General features: G+C 33.1%; 1 pseudogene; it reads left to right on the top strand.

Moving 5' to 3' along the window:
• Positions 1–310: 310 nt before the first annotated feature.
• LOC120149799 lies at positions 311–9,855 on the top strand (annotated as a pseudogene).
• The last annotated feature ends 11,096 nt before the right edge of the window (positions 9,856–20,951 follow it).

Raw genomic sequence — 20,951 nt, 5'->3', positions numbered from 1 at the left:
CCCAAAGCTCAGAATTTGGTATACCAGGAAAAAGCTTTTTTTTCCCTTTATGAGAATTCAAAGAATGGATCTTTGAAGCCTCACCGGTGATCCGTTGGTGTTTCCCTAGTTCCCGGAGAAGAGAACGGTGTAATTAATCTCACTGCTTCTTTTGACTACTATATGATAATACGTATAGTTTTGAGAATTAATGCTTTGATATTTTTTTGGGTCTATATATATATATATTGAAACTAGTTGTAGTTGGTTTTGAAGGGGATTATAGACGTGATGATGGAGGTGACCTCATCCTGCAAAGAAGGGACAAGGATAGCAATGGATAGTGGCAAGTATGTAAGGTACACGCCGGAGCAAGTGGAAGCTTTAGAACGTTTGTACCATGAATGTCCTAAGCCTAGCTCCATGCGTCGCCAACAGCTCATTCGTGAGTGCCCCATCCTCTCCAACATCGAGCCCAAACAGATTAAAGTTTGGTTCCAAAATCGAAGGTACATATTTTTCCAAATCTTCAAACATAAGAGTAATCCAGTCATCTAAAACAACCCTACCCATGCATGTTATACAGTAACTTCAATTCCTTTTAGATAATTTTCAGATGTAGAGGAAAACAACAAAAAGAAGCATCACGCCTCCAAGCAGGGGCGGACCTATGTGGCCCAGGAGGTTTCAAATGCATATCCATTTTCCTTAAAAAAATATCAACATTTAATATATTTTATTAAGAGTTAAAAATTATGCATACCTATTTCTTGAGCTTTGTACTTTTTGACGTGAGTAAAAAGATAATATCAACCTTTTATTTTAAAATTTTAAATTAAAAAAATACTGATTAAAATAATATATATTATTTTACCTTTTACAACAATTCATCTCACCTTTTTTACTTTCTCCCATTTTCCTTAAAACTGTCAATATTTAATATATTATATTAAGAGTTAAAAATTCTGCACACCTATTTCTTGAGCTTTGTGCTCTTTGACGTAGGTAAGAAACTAATGTCAACATTTTATTCTAAATTTTTAAATTAAAAAATATTGATTAAAATAATATATTTTATTTTATCTTTACAACAATTCATCTCACCTTGTTTACTTTCTCACTTCTAAAGCTTCTGTTTTGTTTTTTTAATTCAAAACCAGCTGCTATGAAACCCAACTATCGGTCCCTTGGTTCAGTCTAAACTAATCGTCACGACGTCATTCATCGACGATTTTCGATTTTCCAGTGAACTTCTCCAACCAAGCTGCCTGCAAGTAAAGTACAACTCACTTCTTTTGCTTAGGTTTTCTTTCTTTTACCCTCTTAAATTTAGTTAAATTCATATTTATGTTTTTGTGTTTTTGAAATTTATTTTTTAATTTGAGTGAGTTAAAATTAAGAGATAAAATTAAATTCTAGATTAATTTAATAGATTTTAGTGATTTTATGAAGAATATTTGAATGTTAAATTGTGATATATAAAATTATGAATATATATTTTTGGGATGGAGAAAAAAGTATATTAAATTTGTGTAATTTAAGCAAAAGCAATTTGGATATTTTAACTTTTACGTTGAATCCATTAAAATTACTTAATTAGTAATTAAGATCTTACTTCTTTGATAATAAATATAAATATTAATAGTGAATTATAATCTAAATTATTGTGGTTTGTAAATTTTGTAATTGTAGTAATGAGAATATGAATATAGAAAAAACCAACTCTCAACGAAAGAAGAAGAATAGAATGTTGGATTGGTTTGTTCAAAAGTCCAAAAAGAATGATGCAAGTTCTTCCCAAGTGCCAATTTGTGTCTCATCACCGACTCAACCTTCAAACTCAAGACGAACAAGAATTTTCTTTTCCTTCAAATAATATGCTCCAAACTCAAGAAACCAGAATGAGATCTACATGTATTACACAAGATGATAGTACAACATTTGCATCAAGAGAGATGGAAAACCAAGTTAATGATATCTCTATTCCACATGATCCAGCTAAAAGGAAAAAAATGTTGATTATCATCCAATTGATCGAGAAGCAGTGAGGAAAGAATACATACAAAGAGGTGCTTGCCAACCAAAGAAGCACAAATTTCCTCAAACAGACTTCGGAGGAGGTACATTACGTCGCTTTAATAAATCTTGGTTTAATAAGTATTCTTGACTTGAGTATAATATTTCAAAAGATACTGCATTTTGTTTTGTTTGTTACTACAATGCCATTTCCTCGTCATCATCATCATTAGAATCACTCTCATCTTTTGTGGATTTGAGAGCAACTCCAATGTTTTTTCTTCTCCTTCTCCTTGGTGTCTCTTCAACTTTATCAAGGTCCACCTCATCTTCAAGCATCATCTCATGAGTGAGAGGAGTGAACGATAAGTTCTTCAAGAGTTAAGGACGATAGGTCCTTAGACTCGATGATTGCCGTCTTCTTTGATTGCCATGATTTGGGAGGGAGACTAACTTCCTCACAAGCTTTCATTTGAGATGATCTCTCCATATGATTGAGACCATTGACAATCGTTGAAAATCTATCCGTCATAGCTTTGATGTCTTCATTTGGTTTCATCCTGAAATTTTCATAGCTATGCGTTAGAATACTAATTTTTGATTTCTTTACCTCATCTGTACCTTCATGTGTGACTTGAAGTTTGTCCCATATTTCTTTGGCGGTTGTACACGATGAAACTCTTCCGTATTCATCTGGTCCAAGAGCACAAAAATAATATGGATGGCTTTGGAGTTGAGCTGGAACATTCTGTCTCCTTCACTCCACAACTTGGATGAGTGAGAGGTTTGATGTATCCTTCTTCTACAGCATTCCATGCTCCCATGTCACTTGCTTGAATGAAGTACATCATTCTATTCTTCCAATAGGCATAGTTAGCTCCATTGAAGAAAGGAGGCTTGTTGACGGGCATCGAATCAAGACCGGAGTCGAAGTTTGAAGTGGAGGCCATTGATGACTTTGTAATCGATGTAACTCTTCCCGGATCGACTCAAGAGGCGATTAAACCTTCAAATGAGTTAGGCTCTGATGCCAATTGTTGAGTTAATCGAATGACGAAATTGGCCAAGAGGGGGGTGAATTGGCAATAAAAATTTTGTGGAAGCTTTTGCAGAAATTGAAAGCAATTGCACAGCGATTTACAGTGGTTCGACTTTCTCAAACAAAGTCTACGTCCACTAACTTAGCTATCCACACTAAGGATTTTCCAACAAATTCACTAATTTGTTCTTTCTTTTGAGGCCAAAGAGATAACCTTACAATTCCCTCAAGAGTATACCCCAACTCTTGAGAACACTCTTTTCTCAAAGAGAAGATTACAAATTTGCAAACTTACAAGAAAACCTCACAAGGTAAGATGTTTGCACAATTCTAGAACAAAGAAAAGAACACTCAAAGATGAATACAATTGAGCACAAAAGTGTTCTTGAAAGCAAAATGAATATTGAATGAAAATGGGCTTGAAATGCTCAAACTTGAGGTTTGATGCTTTCTCTTTGATTCTCTCTTGATTCTAGTTGCTTGATGTTTCTTGTTGTTGATCAATGGCTTCTAAGCTTGCTTAAATACACCTTGAATCACTTCTGAACGTTGGGGATAATTAGAGAAGATATTATAGCCGTTTTAGTGTGAAAACATTTAATAAAACAGCTTGGACAGTGGGGGGAATCGGTTCCCTATTATAGGGAATCGGTTCCCTAAGTGTAAATTCAATATTTCGACCGTTGAACAGGGGGAATCGGTACCCCCTTGGGGGGAATCGGTTCCCTCCGAGCATTCTGGAAATCTCGGAGCCAAACCATTCAGGGGGGAATCGGTTCCTCCTATGGGGGGGAATCGGTTCCCTCTGAGTATTCTGGAATTTTTGGCTTTGAATTGGTTCGAAATACTTTGTAAAATATTTTGAAATTGTTTTATGATTAAAACTAATTTTACACTAATAAGGATCAAAAATGATTTTTGAAATATTTGGAGTAATGTTTTGATATTCGAATAGTTATATCGAATATACTTAGAAAATCATTTGGAAAATCTTAAAATCCATTTAACTTAATTTGTTATATCGAAATATTAAAATGTTTCAACAGAATATTATAATATTTATTTTGGACCTCCATTTTTTAATTCCCGGATCTGTCAATGCCTGCAAGCTGTGAACAGGAAGTTGACAGCAATGAATAAACTGTTAATGGAGGAGAACGATGGGTTACAAAAGCAAGTCTCACAGCTATTTCCGCCAACAGACTTAAAATGTAAGAACTTTATCTTAAAAGGAGAGGAAGAAAACCTTAAAATCATATTGTCAAGTGTTTGATTTGCTTCAAATTATTGGATTTTTTGTTAACCGCGGTGGTTTTGTTGTGGTTGAAGACGACCCTAGCCACCACAAAACATCTTGCTAATCTTATATACTATTACATACTCCCTTATACCTTTATTCTTTGTTAATACTATTACATACTCCTTATACCTTTATTCTTTGTTAATACTATTACATACTCCCTTATTCTCTGTCATTATGGACAAAAAATCTTATATAAAATAAAGCCTAAAATCTTGCTAATCTTCTAAGCAACATCAAAACACATATTTGTTATGTCAATATCGAGGACAACCCCACTGTCCCATTTCTCTATAGGTTACTAATTAATATTCCCTTGTATCTCATACGAGTTAGATTTTTTTAAAAATAAAACAAATTCTTTGACTAATTGGCTTCCAAAAATATGTTATGGGAAAATCTTTTTCTCTCTCTATGAATGGTTAATAATGAATGCTGATTAATATTAAAATGGAGAAAGTGTTAGATACGTATAGCATGCTGTTAATACTCAAACATGCTCTGGTCTTACAATGATTAATCTGATATCAAATGAAAATTTCCTGTTTGATCTTGATATCAGATTCCTGCACCGATATTTCCTACTGCTAGATGCTCATATCTGCCTTTTATGTGCAGCCTGGTCCGGATTCCATTGGAATCGTTGCAATTTCTCATGGTCGCAGTGGTGTGGCAGCACGTGCATGCGGACTTGTGGGACTAGATCCTACAAGAGAGTTTATTTTTTGCTTCCTTTTGAGAGGAGATTTCTTTTATTGGCTCAAATTTGGAGAAGAATCGAATGACAATATTTTTTTTCTTTCCATGTAGGTCGCGGAAATCCTTAAAGATCGGCCTTCATGGTATCATGATTGCAGAGCTGTGGCTGTTATAAACATGCTGTCCACTGGAAATGGTGGAACCATTGAACTGCTTTATATGCAGGTTAGCCAAGCTCCCGTTTATTTCTCATTTAATTTGCAACTTAAGTCTGAAATTAATGGTGCAATTGCTTTTGGTAAGAGTTCTGAATTTCGGTTGCCTTCTTGTAGCTCTATGCCCCAACAACATTGGCACCAGCTCGAGACTTTTGGTTGCTGCGCCATACATCTGTTTTGGAGGACGGTAGTCTTGTGGTATATATGTTTCCTATAGAGCTTTTTCTGTTCCTTTGAGGTAATGTTGTCAGAATAGATTTTATATTCTGATTTTTATAATGGTGATATTCTGCTTAGATATGTGAAAGATCACTTAACAACACTCAGAATGGTCCAAGTATGCCGCCAGCTGTAAATTTTGTGAGAGCAGAATAATTACCTAGTGGTTATCTAATTAGACCTTGTGATGGTGGAGGCTCCATCATTCACATAGTTCATCACATGGATTTGGAGGTTTGTAAATCGCAATGCTTCGGTTTTGAAACATTGGCATTCATTTAAAGAGGCAAAAATATCAATTTTCTACTTGCTTATATGCAGCCTTGGAGTGCGCCCTCTTTACGAATCCTCAACATTACTTGCTCAGAAGACAACAATGGCGGTAAGATTTCTTTCTGCATCTATAATTACAGATTTTGCAAGATGTAAACTCTATTTAGTGCCAAGATAATGCAAAGTAGTTAAGTGATTCAACCTTTGGTTCGGAACTTGTGCAGGCCTTGCGTCATTTGAAGCAGATTTCACAAGAAATATCTCAGCCAAATGTTACAGGTTGGGGCAGAAAACCTGCTGCCCTTCGTGCACTTAGTCAGAAGTTGTACAAGTATGTTGATCCAGCCCTTCGGAATTCACTTTTTAAAATGGATGGAATGGAATCTAACAAATTCTGTTGTCCAGGGGATTTAACGAATCTGTTAATGGATTTACCGATGAAGGATGGTCTATGTTGGAAAGTGATGGCGTTGATGACGTTACCCTACTTGTGAACTCATCTCCAGGAAAAATGATGGGCATAAATCTTTCTTATGGCAATGGATTTCCTTCGATGAGCAATGCGGTTATATGTGCCAAAGCATCCGTGTTACTCCAGGTCAGCTTCTAAATGTGTTGCAAATTTGTCAATAACAGAAGAAGATCTAGCGATATGAAACAATAATATTATAGCTTTTTGAACTATTAATCTTATCAAACATGTTTATGAACCTGTGCTTTGGTTCTATTTGTAGAACGTGCCGCCAGTCATACTTCTCAGATTCTTGCGAGAACATCGATCAGAGTGGGCAGACAGCGGAATTGATGCTTACTCTGCTGCTGCTGTCAATCCCTGTGGTTTGCCAGTAGTTCGAGGTGGAAGTTTTGGAGGTCAGGTCATTCTTCCTCTAGCTCACACTATTGAGAATGAAGAGGTAAGTAATTTGTTGCTGAACTTTGGCGATTACAGAATAATCCTTGGCATCAATAGGCGTAAAGTATTCCGATTGCTCCTCGTTTTTTGTTGCAGTTCATGGAGGTCATTAAGCTTGAAAATATGGGCCACTATCGAGAGGACATGATCATGCCCAATGACATCTTCCTGTTGCAGGTACTTAAGTTTTCTCCAACAATCCCTCAACTTATGTTATATTTAGTTCTCATTCTTCCATTTCCCTGTATAATTCTTGTTTTATGGTAACCTATGTTTTTCCTTGTATGAATATCTCAGCTTTGTAGTGGAGTTGATAAGAATGCAGTTGGCACTTGTGCTGAACTCATCTTTGTCCCCATTGATGCTTTCATTCTCTGCTGGTGTGCCTATTATTCCTTCCGGTTTTCACATCATCTCTCTTGATTCTGGAATGGTAATTTTTTTACATGCATAATACTATCTGTATACACCAATTTTCTTAAAAGATAGAATTAGCAAAGGTTTATCTCCTAAGATGACTCTTCTACCACCATATCTTTTAAAGCAACAACCACACAAACAAAGGTGCAACAACCGAGCAAGGAGTCTAGTTGCATTAGGATTCTATTGTTAGTTTTTTTCACTATAAATACATGTAATCCTTCTCATTTGTAAGACACGATTATCATACGGGATTACACACACAAAAAATACCGAAAGCAAATATGCAATAAGCCCCAAAGATTCGCTTGTAATTTTTAACAAAGAAATAAATGAGGTATTTTTACCTATATTACTTCGATTCTCGCTTGCATATGACTTGTTTCATTTCTTATTTTTCGTTTTTACTTTGAAAGGGCCAATGAACACAAGGGAACCAAGATCTTTTCTCTTAGATCTATGCTTCCCCGAGGCTTATTTTGAAAAATCGGTTTGATTTTCGGTTAAAGGAGGGAAAGAGCTTTTTAAAAATATATATTAGTCCATTTATTTATTATATGGATATTTTATTCATTTATTTTTATTATTCATGTTATTATTATATGTATATATATATATATTTTAAATTATTTTCATTTAATTTTTTTACTATATTTTATTATATATATATATATATATATATATTTCTTTAATAGTTTGCTTATAAGTCTATTATTACTATATAAATATTGTAATTATCTTTATCTAGTTATATATTTTTTTTATACTTTTAATAGTTTATTTATATACCTATTATTAATATATATATATTCTTAATTATTTTTATTTATTATTTCTTTATTTACGTATATATCTTATAACTTTATATATATATATATTATTTTATATTATTTTTTATTCATTATATTATTATTTTTTAAATCTTATGTCTTTATCATTATTATTATTAAACATTATATTATATACTACTAACTTAGAGGACCTATTTTTTTGTTTTATTTTTAACTAAAGTCTCTTCCACTTTCCTCTTTTTGTCTTATTTCTGACTAAAGCCCCCTACTTTCGGTGAAGTGAGAGGGTAACTTTTCTATTTTTAAATATTTGTTGTATATATATATAGCTTATTTATTTTATTAATACTTTGATGTATATATATATATATATATATATATATATATATATTCATTTTCAAATATTACTATATATAATTATTATTTACTATTTTTTTCTTATCTTATTAATTTATTTTATTTATTTTTTTTTTTCCCTTTTATTTTATTTTCTTTATCTTATTTGTTTTCTTTACCTTGTTTATCTAACACATTTCTCGATTTTTTAAGGATATTTTCAAATCAATCTAAGGTAAGTTATCAGGATCAAATTTTACCTTTTTATTTAAAATTACAATTTTCTTAATTTAAGACAACTGAAAATTATGTGGTACCGAAAGGGCGGTTCAAGGGTGCTAATCCTTCCTTGACCGTACCCGACTCCCGAACTTGACACGTTTCTGGTACAACGCAGATCAGGTAAAATGGTGTCCGACCCACCTAAATTCGTTTTAAAGTGGTCGTGGCGACTCCAATCCACATTTTCCTAAGTCGAAGCTCAATTCCGGACCCAACCGAAAGACGGTTGCGACACTATCTAAACTTTGATTTAGTATCTTTTTACCACTTTGTTTTTTGTTTAGTTTTGTTCAAGTTAGTTCTTACTAAACGAATTTAAACCTTATGTAGGATGCATCCAGTCCAGATCGTACACTCGACCTTGCCTCAACTCTTGAAGTTGGAGCTGCTGCAAACAGACCAACTGGTGTTAATTCCAGTCGTTATAGAAGCACAAAGTCTGTGATGCAATAACATTCCAATTTGTGTATGAGATTGACCTTCAAGAAAATGTGGCTACCATGGCTTGGCAATATGTCCGTAGTGTTATTGCCTCTGTTCAAAGGGTGGAATTGGCGCTCTCTCCCTCCCATCTAGGCTCTCCTGCTGGTTTTCAGACACCTCCTGGTACTCCTGAAGCACAGGCGCTTGCTCATTGGAATTCTCAGAGCCATAGGTGTGTCAGTCAAATCCCTTTTATTCATTTCTCTGAATTATGAATCTAATCCTTATATCTAATGCCAATTATGTCATTCCAGACTCGAGCTAACCACTATTTTTGGATTGTTCATCTCTTTGCAGGTGCTATCTCGGAGTTGAGCTGCTGGAATACGAAGGAAGTGAATCGATTCTAAAAACGCTTTGGCATCACAGCGACGCAGTTTTATGCTGCTCTTTGGAGGTAGTTGCTCATACTTTTCTTTCCTATTTCTCCCAATCGAATTCTACGATTTTCTGAAAATTGTCTTGTTTGCTACAAAATATATCCTACTTGGTAATATATGCAGGCACTATCAGTTTTTACATTTGCTAATCAAGCAGGACTTGACATGCTTGAAACAACCCTGGTAGCACTTCAGGACATAACTTTGGAGAAAATTTTCGATGACAATACGAAAAGCTCTATTTGTGGAGTTCCCACAAGTGACGCAGCAGGTATATGTGAACATATTCTTTGAAATGAATAATTGAAAAATAATAAACTTATGAGGTTGATAATAATGCTGATTGATATGGTTGAACAGGGTTTTATGTGCCTTCAAGGTGGTATCTTCTTGTCAAGCATGGGGAGACCAATTTCCTATAAGAGAGCAGTCGCTTGGAAAATGGTAAATGATGAAGAAAATGCTCAATGTAAATGCTTCATGTTCCTCAACTGGTCTTTTGTTTGATATTTGGCAGAGAAAAGATTTAGAGCAACAACTAGATTAGAAGGACTTCCCTTTCCATTTATTTAGTCTTTAGTTTGCAGAAACCTTTAACTGATGATAAAATGACACTGTTATAAGGAAGTTGAACCGAATGGAATCTCAGGGGGCCCTCGATCTTAACCCCATTTTTTCTATTTGCTTCATTGATCGCAATCAGGTGCCCTTTGCTTCGTTTTACCCCTCAAATCCAATGTCTATGATTCACCTTGCTTACTCAGACATATCAATTACATTTATCCATGAGCTTGTTCTTTTATTCTTACAGAATCAGTAAAATTTCCTTGTTTACTTGATCCGTGCAAAGTACTGATGTTTATGCATGTCATTTTCACTGTGACGAAGGTTTTCCAAAGGAACAAGATGTTGAGCATCTAATATGGAATCTAGACTTAGATCCTATGATATTGATGATCACCTGTTTCTGTTTTCATATCCCTTAAATGGAAAACATCAGTCGAATTGATAAAGAGAAAGTTCTATTGAAATGTGTAAAATCAGATAATGAATTATCAACCCCACCATGATTAACTTATCTCTACTGATTCTTTTGCTTTTGGGTGATAAACTGAGCCTGAGCCTTTATCCCTTTTCACCCCCTTCTTTGTACAATTGGAAGACAAAGAATTTGCCATCCTCCTAACTTACAATGTGCTTTGCTGAATACTTCCACTAAAAAAGCTAATATGATTATCAAATCTTCCATATCCTTCCTGTCCTCAAGACTTTGCTTCCATGAACTGACCAACAGTGGTAAAGCAAATTTGACTATTAAGATCCTTTTTTTTCATGTTGATCAAAGAATTTGCCTAGTTGAAGACAAAAAGAATAACGTCTATTTCTTTCACATCTTGAGTCAATGTCAATCCTTATTAATGGTCATGTCAAGATTATTCAATTACGGAATAGATTTAAACCTTACATAATTGAAGTACCTCGGTAACTTTATCCAAAAATCACAAAAAAATATATATTAAAAAGCAACAATTTAACACCCTTATTTAAATATGTACCAAACTAGCACCGTTTATGATAAAGTAAGGTGGAGGTGCCTTGCTTAGGTTGACTGCGTGCCTCCTGGAGCGCATTTTTCAGAGAAAATTTTGATGTGGCTAACATGTGGTTTAGGTTTAGGGTTTAAATGAGTGGTTTAGGTTTTTTAGGTTAAATGGTTTAAGGTTAAAAATAAACTAGAAAAACACAAATATTAAACCCGAAATCGAAAAACAAATCGTAAACTTTAAATTGTAAACTCATAATCGCAATCGTTTAAATATATATATATAATCATTAATAATATTTATATGATAAAATATAAAATATAAATACATAAAATAGAAGAAAAGAAAAGATTATGCAAAAAAATAAAATCACATAAAATTAAAATATTAGAAGATACAATTATATAAGTAATGATCAACAGTTTATTGATGATAAAAGAGATGAACATTTTTTCTTATTGTGGTCTAGGTTTCTGCAATGCCTACATCTTTTATTTTCTTTTGACGTCTCTCAAATATTCATATCACAATAAATTCGAGTGGATTTTGGATGACCTAACTCCCTTAATAACAACGAATCTAATATAATTGTAAGCCAAGTTTGAATCTCATTTGGGTCTTTTTCATCACCTATGGGGAGAAACTCAAATTCATATACCTTGAATACTTGCAAAAGTTGGTATACGAGATCAACATAACTTTTCTAGTCCAATGGGAATGTGAGCAAGTTACTATGACATGGGAGAACGGATACTTTATAGCTTGAAAAAAGTCACAATCACACCACCTTTATTGTAGATTAACACTAAAAGAGTTATATTCAATCCCTTGAAGAGGTTATGACATTTCTGTCACACGATATAATTATGTATATCTGCTACTAATTTTGGGTGATAAATATGGTCGTTTTGCATCCAAGTAAGAGCTTGTCCCCCAAGCTTGGCAAAAAGTTGACCGAAACGAAAATACGCCGATTTAACCAAAGCAATTACAAGTAAATGATGCACCCCTTTAAGGTTGAATTGATAGCCTCAGGCAAGTTGGTTGTCATATGACCATATCGATATCCACCATCGTATGCATTTTTTCACATTTATTTGTTGATGATTGATGTAATTGTATCCTTGCTCATTTTTTCCCTTCAACTCTTGAAGCATAAACTCAATCCTTTGAGGTAAGAGTTCATAACCTAAGTCATATGTACTAGTTAGTGTGAAGTATAAATAAATAAAATAAAAATGATTGAGAAATAAAATTGAAAAAAGTAACATACCAATGCATATAAGTACTTGGCGTTCATTATTCTTCTTATATTTTCCATGGTATTTTGCACTAATATTTCGGATACAATAACGATGTTGGACATGTGGGGGTTTCCATATTGGACCCAAAGAGTCCATTGGTACCAAAGAGTCCAATGGTACTTTGATCTCAACTCCTCGGCCTGAACTTTTACAAATGTGTTCCCTCATGACAACATGTAACCATAATTTTTTCAAGAAAAAGACCAAGACTCTGTATATTCTCCTTTAACAAGGGAAAATGCAACATGAAGAATGTTAAGGTTATCGTGTTGGACAACTGCTAATAATAAAAATTGCTTGTATTTTCCATACAAGAATGTACCATCAATTTGGATCATCGATTTGCAGTATTTCACCGTATTAATGCACTGTGGGCAAGTCTACAAAAAACACGGTAGAATTGGCATCGATCTCGAACCACTCAATCATTCTTGTATACATGGAGAGTTTTGAAATCAACTATTATCCCAAGATTTAGTATTTCCATTAGTTTAAACCAACTGATAGCTCGTTGTAATAAGAATCCACTCGCCGTGAAGTTTTATAACAACATTTTATTTTATCTTCCACGCTTTCCAATGGGAGACGGTATACCCATATTGTGATTGTATAGTAGAAATTAATAGTGCAATAGCTATGCGAGAGCTTTCTTTGACCATGGGCTTGATGACTTAACAAATAATGTTAGAGTCCAATTTTAGATGATCCTGGTTGATCCCTCTTGCATAACATGTATAAGGATCGTTGCATCTTGTTAGTTCTCATATTATTTTCTTTCTCTCCCTCATTGATACACGAATCATCCAGCTGCATCCGTTATCACATTGGCCACATGGAAAACATTCTTTTCGATGGTGGATCGATTAACTCTAGAGTGAACTGAATTATGAATATTATAATTCTTTATTGCAATCATTACTTTATCTTTGGATGTGAACTCTATTCCAAAATATAACTCACCATTATTGATTAATGAGTTAAATCCATGCTCTCCAACATTAGGCACATTTTAAAATTTTGGCTAGTATATTGCGTCATAGTCAACTTTGTACATATGTGCTGGAGGTTTGATTGGTGTCATATTTATGGAAACTTTATTTGCATCATCATCAGAGTTCTTGTTACATTACGGTGATTTGGGTTCAACGAATAATCTTGTCTTAGTACCATTCGTACCTAGCTCACAAAGAGGTTCTTCTGATGGAGATGAGGGTTCATCTTTCAATCCGATGTTTAAGTTAAACAAGTTGGAAGATAAATCATTGCCCTTGAAATTGAAGGCATTGTGTCATATGAGTTGTGAACAGACTGCTGCATCGAAGACATCTCCATATAGAGGTCAAAGAAGTTGGCAGATTAATGCCTCCCCCCAGAACTTAAAGACATAATGGTATATGAGATTGAGCAGATTGTTGTGTCATGGATTTCCATGACGAGGTTGAAAAAGTTGATAGATGAATGTCTTTCCTTTGAATAGGACAAGATATTGCCATATGGATTATTCATGGGGGCCACCTTGGTAGAGATCGTAAGTAGTTGATGATAAATGCCACCCCATTTAACTAGATGGCATGGCTCCAGGAGGTGGATTTTCCATTAGTGATGTAAAATCATTACATATTATTTGAGTTGGGTTGTCAACTTGTTCAACTTGATGAGCTAACCCATAATGAGACCATAATGACATACCACGAACTGTTCAACCTCAACAAATATGGCATACATTTTTTAATACCTTCTAAATTTTTCATCTGAGCATAAACCATATGGCAACATCATCATCATAAGAGATCAAATGATGTATATGTCAATGAAAAAAGTTCAGTAGGAAATCTATACTAAAGTTAATATAGTCTTCTAGTACTTGTAACATGAACTTTTAAGAAAATTTTTGTGATTAACTCCTTAAGAGTGATGTTTCTCTTGAAGGTTAAGGGGTTATAACGTTCTGATTCAAAATAACTCCATCTTCAGATTACTAAATTTGTCCATCATAATAAACAATAACATAAATATGACTCATTTTGAGAGTTAGATAGATTGAGAGTTTTCGGTTTGAGACTTTCAGAGATTCAATGTTTGATAGTTTAAGAGTATGAGTAGTTGAGAATTTAAATAAAGACATGATGATCCCAGTCATGAACTATTCACATTAACCCCATTTATGTTTGATGGGATGAGATATTATGGCATGACAATGATTATTTGAAAAAGGCGAAATCACTTCTTGTGGAATGAGCCTTCCCTTTTTGTCAGATTATCTATGCATATTTCAGTCAATTATATGCATATATCATGTTCCAAATTGTGGCACTATTTACATCAACCCCATATATGTTTGATAGGACGAGACATTATGACATGATAGAGATTCTTTAAAAAAGGTGAAAACACTTTTTGTGGAACGAGCTTCCCTTTTTGTCAGATTATCTCTTTATATATCATTCAATTATATGCATATATCATGTTCCCAGTCATGGTACTATTCACGTCAACCCCATATATGTTTGATGGGATGAGACATTATGACATAACAAATATTCTTTGAAAAAGGCGAAAGTGCTTCTTGTGGAACAAGTCTTCCTTTTTTGTCAGATTATCTATGCATATTTCAGTCAATTATATGCAGATATCATGTTCCCATTGGGGGGAACTTCTCAGTAGAAAAAAACTAACTATATATATATGAAGGATATCAAGTGGCCCTCACTTTTTTATTTGTTATATATCCTTTTCATTCTGATCTAATAAAAAAACTCCCACGTATATCAATGACAATTAAATACTCATTATCTTATTCCCCAAATGATATATTAGTTGAGATTTTACATTGCACTGCTGCTAATTCTATTGAGGATTCCCTCAACCTTAATTTAACATACTGGATTTTTGCTTGGCTTCAAATTATAGATTTATATTTGCAATTGTTCGTCTTCATAGGTATGCATTGAAACCTGTAGATCGTTCTGAATGGTTGCTCTTATGAAAGGCTTATATTTCAAAAAAATATAGATGTACTATTTAGGGAAGGTATAATTGAGTTTTTTTTCCAAGTACTGTGCAAATATTGAAGTTGATTGTCATATTTTGAAGCAAACCAATGGGTGTCATTCAAGCAACTTATATGTTGGGTATACGATTGTTTCACATAAAAAGATGATTGCAAGAAGGATATCAAGTGTTATCACTCTTCACCCAATGCATCTAGGGATTAAGCTAAAAGTGCTTAAGCATTGTAAAAGCATCACTATCTCTACTATATCCCAAATTATATTAGTTTTGTACATATATTACCGACAGGGCATGCGTTGATGAAGATCCTCCCACATCATATAGTCTTCTATTTCCGTTGAACCACTAAATATAGTTATTTGTAATCGAAGATCCAATTTCATACATATACTGCCAATGGAACATGCCTTGATATCGATCCCCCCAAATCATTATCCAGTCTCTTAGCTTCACCACCCAATTAACCTCTTTTTTTCCTTGTCTATCAACGTTATACATACTATCGAGATTCATAGGTGCTTAGGAATATATAGTGTGAAACTAAGTTGATGAATCACACTATCAGTCAATCGAATGCCACTCAACAATATCATAACATATAAGAGACAACCGCTATCCATACATCTACTAGCCCCCTCAAGTAAGGTGGGATGCAAGTGTTTATTTCATTGGTTGAATAGGTAACCATTGGAACTAACACAAAAATATATATTTCTTATAAAATAATATTCTAATTATATAAAGATAATTAAATAAAAATATTAGAATTTAAAAGCATACCTCTAACCTAGTTTTTTGATCAATGAGTAATAGGATATCTTCTAATTTATCATGAATATCACAATGATTTTTCTTGTTGATGACCACCTATTTAATATAAAAATACATTTAATTATATAGTGAAAAAATTATTTATAAACGAATTCAGTATTGAAATTACCTTAATAATAACGGGAAGATAAATGACTCATAACCGAAAATAAAAATGGCATGCGATAGCAAGCCCATGATTGGAGAAGAATGAGACAACCACCAATAGCAATTTTACTATAATATTTGTCCGACACATTTCTCTAAATAAAAATGCCAAAACTATGGAGCCCCCAACTCAATGTCCCGACTACTTTAGAATCCTTGAGGTGACGCAACCACATATAAAGAACTTGATTTTGAGATTTGTCGAGCATTAAGATCCCTCCTATGATTCATAATATGTATGCTCGGGGAAATGTTTTTGCCTCATCCTTTGGAACAATTTTTTTCAACTCTTGAAAAGTGGACTTAAGCCATGATAACGGTATTTGACCACCATTGAAGTCAATCAAGGAAGCTCCAAGATACTCCATTTACAAATAATGTCAATCACCATCTACTACACCACAAATAACAGTTCCATCTACCAGAAGCCCCAAATGGATTAAAACATCCTCCAGTGTAATGATGCACTCCCCAAATGAAAGATGGAATATGTATGTCTTTGGTCTCCACCTCTCGATTAGTGTAGAAATAAAGGTGAGTTCAAGTTTACAACTTCCAACAATTTTGGCTATATAATCAAATTCAACCTTAGATAAATACCTCCAGATACGATACAATGTGTTCACCTTAGTGTTACGAATAAACACTTCTAATATACGATCATTTCCCTAATTAATAAATATTCTACGAATTAAAATTTGAAATAATATTAAAAATTTAAATTAATAAAATATTCAAAAAAATAAAATAAAACAATTTAATATTGTTAAAATGACTTTAGATTTGATTTACATCCAGTCGCAACATCCCACCTTCCATTTTATAACTGCAAAAAAACTAATTACAAATAATTAATAAAATAAAAAAAATATTCAATAAATATAATAAAAAATAAAATAAAATTTATACCTTCAAAATATTTTGACAAACCTATTTAAAGGAAATTCTAATAAGAAAGATGAGAGAAATATAAGATTTTTGGTGTGATATGTTTGAAGATAGAGAATGGAGGGGGTTTAGGGGGAAACCATGGGCGAGAGTAACGGGCGGATGGAAGGCGTCCCCCACAATATCTTCTGAAATGACGCAAAATCACACAAAGACACCCCCTGAAACATGCCTTCCCACGTAGTGCCAACTCAGTAAGAAAGCGCGCCCCCTGCAACGCGCCTTATTTCCAACTTTACAAGGCGCGTTTCACACAACACGTTCCTTATTTTCTCAGAAAGGTTTCTAGTTTTGTGCATATTTGAACAAGGGTGTTAAATTGGTGCTTTTTAATTTTTTTTGGGTGATTTTTAGATAAAATTGTCAAGTACCTCTCTTATACCTACCCATCAAATACATAAGAAAATTAATTTAAAAAATTTCAAGGATTATGATTTTGTTGTCTGATTTGGTTTGGTTGATCCTGAACTATAATCAATGAGACAAAAGGCATATGAAATAAAGTTTTGAGAGAATCTAGAAACACATTAATTATTTTTTTATGAATGATTTTGACACTATGTCAATGAGTGTATATGGTTCTTCAATGTAAGTGAGAAGACATAATAATATAGTAAAACATAATATAGTAGAGAATAACATTAGATTATACATGGTAAATGATTCTGATGAAAATAACAAGTGATTGAAAACAATAAATTCTACTTTGGTAAATAGAATGTCTATATACTTTATTCCTATAAGTTACGACTTTTAATAATATTTGTGTGTTTTTACTTATTGGTATTTTAATGAAAAGAAACTTAATGGAGGAAGGAAATTGAACACAGTAATTTTCATTCAACAACATTTAAAATTTAAACAAAATAAAATTAACAACTTACTAACAATATGTTTCTAAATTTAAACAATAACACGTTAACAACATTCTACTAAACTTAAGCAACACATAAATAACAGATAATCTAAAAATACAAATAGTCCTAAACACACCAACTAACACTTCTCCTTGCTTTAGAAACGACAAACACTAAGTTATATTCTCAAAAATTTTAAATTTATTTACTGAAAGCGTTTTGATGAAGATATATACGACTCGCTCCTCTGTTTTACAATGAATCAGTATAACATTACCTTCTTTTCGTATTTCTCTCAAAAAGAAAATTTAATGTTGAAATGCTTAGTCTTCCCATAAAACAATGGATTGTGAAAATTTGATATGAAAACTTAATTATCAACAAACATATTTTGTTGTCTTTCTGTTCAAGATTAAAATCACATAATAATATTTTCAACGACAAAAGCTTGAAACATTGGATGCTACAACAATAAATTTTGCTTCGGTAATAGATGTTGTAGCAATAAATTTTGCTTTAACAATGAATTGAGCTACTATTTCTTGCTCATTTGAGCTCCATGAGAAAATAATAGCTTGAAGTAGGGATGGGCACGAGACCCAAACCAACGAATTTTGACTCGACTCAACCTGATCTGGTCTTATTTTTAAAATAAATTTTTGGTTTGGGTCGAGTCGGGTCAATTTTTTAGAGGAAATGTTTAGGGTCGGGTTTAGAGTGAAAATATCTTACCCTACTAGAAAAATAATTTAAATTTACCTTATATATTTAGGGATAATTATAATAATAACCTTTTATATATTAATTTTTAATTAGATCCCTATTTTGATTTAATAAAATAATATTTTTATTTATTTATTTATTTTGATATAAAAAATATGGTCAAGTTCATGTCAGGTGAAGTTACCCCTAAACTCAGGTCGGGTCAATTTTTGGGAGGAGAGTATATATTTTCGGGCCAAATTGACCAAAACCTTACTTGAACCTGACCCATGCTTATCTTTATCCTGAGGTACTCCTCATGTCATCATAAGGTTTTTGATCTTCATAAGGTGTATAACCATACCAAGCCTCATAAGGTGTTTGATCATTGACTGCTTTTGTGGATAGTCTATTCTGCAGGAAAATCGCAGTATAAGTTCTTTGCCAAGAATTTCTTAGATTTGTTTTTCATGCGCCATACATATAGTCATTTCTAAGATGTATTTGTTTCACCTTTCACTAACTCCATTTTACTACGACAAATAAAGAGCTGTCAATTGTGCCAACTTGTGCATAAAATGCATTGAAACTTTTTTATGTATACTCCTTGCCACTATTTGAACTCAATAGTTGAATATGATTGTGACTTTAATTTTTCACAAATCTTTTGAATTTTCAAAATGCTCCCGCTATTTCTGACTTGAATTTTAAGAAGAAAATCTAATACATTTTTGTAAAATCATCAATAAAAACAACATAATATCAATTACATGCTAATGAAAGAGTTCTTTAAGGTCCAGAAATGTCCATGTGAATCAATTGGCACTTACAAGTGGCTCTCCATGATGTCTTTGGAAATGACTTTCTATTTTGCTTTCCAAATTGACAAGCCTTACATGTTAATATGTGATCATCAAGTTCTGAAAGATCTATTACTATGCTTTTAGATTTCATCTTCAATATCCTCTTATGGTGATAATGTCTGAGTATTTTATGCCACAACATTGTGATGATTTCTTTGGTTAGAAAATTTGATTGCTCATTCAACATTGGATTGAGGGAAAAACTTCTCTTTACCATATTTATTTCGACCATTTTCTAGAATGTAACATTTCCATTACACATGCATTCTCTATGAACTTCACTTTAAATCTCTTCTCTACTAATTAACTAATACTAAGTATATTTTTACCAATATCAAATACATTAAGAACATCAGTAATAAACTTGGTACCTGAACAACTTGAAATGGCTACAATCTATTTTTCTTTGACAACAATACATTCATCATCCTTAATTCTGATCTTCTTGGACTCAATGCTCTTCAAATTTTTGAACAATTCTTTTTCATGTGTCATATGATTAATGTATCCACTATCAATGAACCAACGTTAACTCGTTTCTTGACCAATGAAACAAGTTGCAAAAAAAACTAATCATTTTCTTGATCTGTCACTTGTGTTTTATCTTGTTGCTAATTTGTATACCTGCAAATAACAACCCCATGTCCCATTAGTTACACTTGCTACACTTTTTATTTGATCTTCTCCAACACTTGAAATGATGGTGGTTTTTTTCTCTCTCGGTGTTGACATGAAAGATAGTCATTTTTACTCAAAGTATTCTATTTCATGTTTTATTTTTGTTTTCAAATGTGATGTTTTCTCCACTCGCAACATAAAACTTTTTTCTCTTTAGTCTATGGTTCTTTCCATAATGTTGATGCTTAATCGGTAAAGCACCTTTAATGACCCCTTATTGCCTCATTACACACCTTTGTTCTTGTGCTTGAAAAACACTTAAGAGCTCTGTCAAAGTAATATTTGACATATCTTTCATGTTCTCTAAGGTGGTAACGGTGGCCTCAAACCTTTCAAGTATTGTTACGAGGATTTTCTGCATAATCCTTGAATCTGTCAGATATGAACCTAGCAGTCTGACCTTATTGGTTATGCTAATGATCCTGTTAAAATACTCCTTGACTGTATCAGTCTCCTTTATCTTCTGCAGTTCAAAATCACGTACAAGATTGAACACTTACATCCCATAAAAATTTTCATCCCTTTGCCGATTTTAGGCACATAATTTGGGTGAAAGTCGATGATGTTGTAACAAATAAAAATGTTTTTGTCCTTGATTTCCTTGTTTTCATTTCTTTTTGTGCTTTAATCTGTGTTATAATGGGGTTGGTTGACAATGAAGGAATCTCATAGTCTTCTTCAACTGCTTTTCAAAGATCTACAACCTCCAGGTAAATT

Source organism: Hibiscus syriacus, unplaced genomic scaffold (genome assembly GCF_006381635.1).
Source record: "Hibiscus syriacus cultivar Baekdansim isolate YM2019G1 unplaced genomic scaffold, ASM638163v2 tig00002793_pilon, whole genome shotgun sequence".
NCBI lineage: Eukaryota > Viridiplantae > Streptophyta > Magnoliopsida > Malvales > Malvaceae > Hibiscus > Hibiscus syriacus.
The sequence above is the reverse complement of the archived record's forward strand: the minus strand, read 5'-3'. Positions and strand labels throughout refer to the sequence as shown.